This window comes from Rattus norvegicus, chromosome 5 (genome assembly GCF_021556685.1).
Source record: "Rattus norvegicus strain SHRSP/BbbUtx chromosome 5, alternate assembly SHRSP_T2T, whole genome shotgun sequence".
NCBI lineage: Eukaryota > Metazoa > Chordata > Mammalia > Rodentia > Muridae > Rattus > Rattus norvegicus.
Genome location: NC_141538.1, coordinates 111,061,552 through 111,065,366, shown reverse-complemented (window position 1 = coordinate 111,065,366; position 3,815 = coordinate 111,061,552). Strand labels below are relative to the sequence as shown.

The 3,815-nt window shown below is 41.9% G+C and overlaps 1 pseudogene; it reads left to right on the top strand.

The window, feature by feature from the left end:
• Positions 1–1,617: 1,617 nt before the first annotated feature.
• Vdac1-ps2 (voltage-dependent anion channel 1, pseudogene 2) lies at positions 1,618–3,599 on the top strand (annotated as a pseudogene).
• The last annotated feature ends 216 nt before the right edge of the window (positions 3,600–3,815 follow it).

Below are 3,815 nucleotides of genomic sequence, written 5' to 3'. Positions count from 1 at the left end.
CCTACCAGATCGCCTTTGGAAGTGTTCATCATTAAAACCCGGGGTTGTCTATCAAGAGGAATTTTTTCCCCAAATCAATACCTTAAGAACCCTTGTGGCTAACTCGGCTGACAGACGCTTTCAAATTTTATAATGCTAAAAATAGTGTAGAGAACGTAGAGGTCTCATTTCTTTGATTTCTTTTTATCACAATCTGTCAGTCCTCAATCAAGTTTCATAACTCAAAGACACACATTTACCATCAGGTGTGGTTCAAAGGATGCTGACCTTCAAAATACAAAGTCCTCTGGCTTTACTTTCGATTTTCCAAAGAGATCAACCCCCACCCCCACCCCCTTTCATATACCATAAGAGTCTGAAAGTCCTGCTGAGTCCATAAAAACGATTTAGGACATGCTGGGGCTTGCACCCCCTCGTGGTCAAGAGGCTGCACTTCATTTTAGTTTGGCTTTGTAAAACTGGATCAGTAAAGACTTTTTAAAGTATTTTAGTAAACATCATAAAGTAGCAAGAATCTGAGAAATTCAGCATGTTTTCAAATAATTATGCACGTCCCCCAAAGTTTATTCTAGGATGCGGTAATAAGTTCATGCCACCAGACATACTTGGCCTACAGACAATCTGATTTTTGCCTCAGTACTTAATAAAAAAAGAAAAAAGAAAATGTACTCAGCTACTTAAATTTTCGGGCCTTCCCCTTTTCACCTGTTAAACAGACTTTTCCTTCTATCTGGGTCACAGAGGTCTTCTTGGGTCTTAACAAGGTTTAGTTCTGTGTTTTTGATGTGATAGGAAAAATGAGTAAAATTGTGAATTGAAGTCCAACTCACTACAAGGGATAGCACTTGCTGCTTCAGCATAAATGATACAGTATAATGAATGACAGCTGCCCATCACAAACGATGTTGGTGAATGGCTAGCTACATCTCAAATTGCATTAGATACTTACTCGGTGAATTATGAATATAGTAGATTTGCAGTAGCCTCTGAAGTCAGACACAGAGGAATTAGAAATTGCTTTTCCTTTTTTTAAACCTTTGTCAAAAAACAAACACCAAAACGCACTGAAAATCGTCATGAGCAGAATCTAAGTGAAATCACGCTTCTATTGTTCACCTGCTGTCATGTTACTCTGAAAAAGTTTTTTTTGTAGTTATCATATGCTCATTAGATGCAAATGTATACATTTCTATAAATTATCCATGTTAGATATTATTTGAGTAAAATTTGGACTATGTAAAAAGTGACAGGTGATAAATATAAAACAGACTTAGTCAAAGAATGAGAATATAGGCCACTTGTAGAGCTCATAGAGTTTAGAAGGAACAGAACATGCACAATGCTGTTATCACATTTCCTATGTTTGGCTTTTGGCTCTGTGAGATTATGACACAATGGCTTTCTCAAATCAACAGTTTTCATCATTTTTCAGAAAGACAGAAAAATAACTTCTTCCATTAATGCTGCTTTGAGGATGACATGAGGTAATATGTACCAATTACATGTAAAAGTTGATATTTAATAATAACAATAATAGTGGCTGACCATCAGGGTATTTCCTCCATGAAACTTTTCTGGTAGCAATTTGGAGAGACATGCAAAGTTTAATAGATAATCATGTGCCTTCGAAATAACCTTAAGGTAAGGCAATAAGCTTCAGTGAGAAATCAACAGGGCTTCCTACGTGTGGATCCTCTAAAGTTAATATCACTAATAAAGAAGAAAGAAGGGAAGGCAAGGGAGTGTGACCTGATTGGGAGAAGGGAGGGGAAGGGAGAAAAGAAGAACAAGATTAGGTAAGATGATGGGGGTCCGGGGGAGGTGGAGGAGACAGGAGAGAAACTCTGAGGGCCAGCAGAATGAATGGAAATATCCAACTTCATGAAGTGGCAGGTGGGGGAAACCTCTAGAATGTACTAGAACCTTGGGAGGGGAGGGGCTCTCAAGACTCAATGGGAGTGACCTTAGTTCTAATGTCCAACATTGGGGAGAGGGAACTTGTAGACTCCACCTCCAGTAGAAAGAGAGGGCATCGAGTAGAGGGATGGGGTTGCCATCCCACAGTCAAAAGCTCTGACTCAGAATGGTTTCTGTCTAATAAATGAACTGCAGGAACAAAAATGAAGTAGAGAGAGTGAGGGAAACTCCTTTCCAATGACTGGCCCAACTTAGGATCCATCTCATGGCTGGAGCGGGAGTGAGGGTGTATGGAGTGGGGGCACCAATGCCTGACACTATAGAGGACCAACCAGCAGCTGATTGAGACAGAAGCAAATGCTTACACTCAACCATTGGACTGAAGACAGGGAAGTATTGAAGAAACCGAAATGGAGAGAGTCCGTATAAGGAGACCAGCAGTCTCAACTAACTCAGACCCCAGGCAGTTCCCAGGAGCATAAATGGACTGATCTAAGGTTCCTGGAACATATGTAGCAGAGGTCTACTTGGTCTGGCCTTAGTGGAGAAGATGTGCTTAATTCCTGAAAGCCTTGAGGCCCTAGGGAAGGGGTAGGTCCGGTGGGGAAGAGCATCCTATTAGAGGGAAGGGGGAGGAGGAATTGGATGAGGAACTGTGGGGGCGGGGACTGAGGGAGGTAACTACTGGAATGGGAATAGATAAAATAATTTATATTGAAAAATACAATCAAAATAAAATTAAACAAAAAAAGATATAGTGGTTCAGTGTGCCCCCAGCCTCGCCGCAACTCCCACGGTAGCTGCCACTGCTGCAGCCATCTCTGCCTGGCTGTGCCTCCCACATACACTGATCTTGGCAAGTCAGTCAGGATATCTTCACCAAGGGCTACGGCTTTGACTTAATAAAATTTGATTTGAAAACGAAATCAGAGAATGGATTGGAATTGACCAGCTCAGGCTCTGCCAACACGGAGACCACCAAAGTGGACAGCAGTCTGGAAACCAAGTACAGATGGACTGATTACGGGCTTACATTTACAGAGAAGGGAAACACAGACAATACCCTGGGCATTGAGCTCACCGTGGAAGACCAGCTTGCTCGTGGATTGAAACTGACCTTTGATTCATCTTTTTCGCCTAACACTAGGCTCGGGGCAAGATGCAAAAATCAAGACAGGGTACAAGAGTGAGCATATCAACCTGGGCTGTGATGTAGATTTTGACATCGCTGGGTCCTCAATCCGGGGTGCTCTAGTGCTTGGCTATGAGGGTTGGCTAGCTGGCCACCAAATGAATTTTGAGACCTTGAAGTTCTGAGTGACCCAGAACAACTTCGCAGTTGGCTACAAGACGGACAAATTCCAGCTTCATACTCATGTGAACGATGGGGCGGAGTTTGGTGGCTTCATTTACCAGAAGGTGAACAAGAGGATGGAGACTGCTGTCAATCTCTCCTGGACTGCAGGACACAATAACACTCACTTTGGAATAGGAGCCAAGTGTTGGGTTGACCCTAATGCCTGCTTTTTGGTCAATGTGAACAACTCCAGCTTGATTGGCTTAGGGTCCATTGAGACTCTAAAACTAGGTATCAAACTGATGCTGTCAGCCCTGGTGGATGGCAAGAATGTCAATGTGGTGGCCGCAAGCTTGGTTTAGGACTGAAAGTCAAGCATAAATGAATACTGTACAGTCGTCAATTTTAAACTATTTTGCAGCATAGCTACCTTCAGAATTTAGTGTACCTTTAAATGTATGTTGGGGATGCAAGAGTTGATAAAGACCACATTAGATCTCCAGGCTAAGGAAAAAAAAAAACGAAATGAAAAAAAAAAAAGAATGGTAAGAGAAAGATATATAATTACTGTTTCTTGGCTCAAGAAAACATCCTTCAAGAT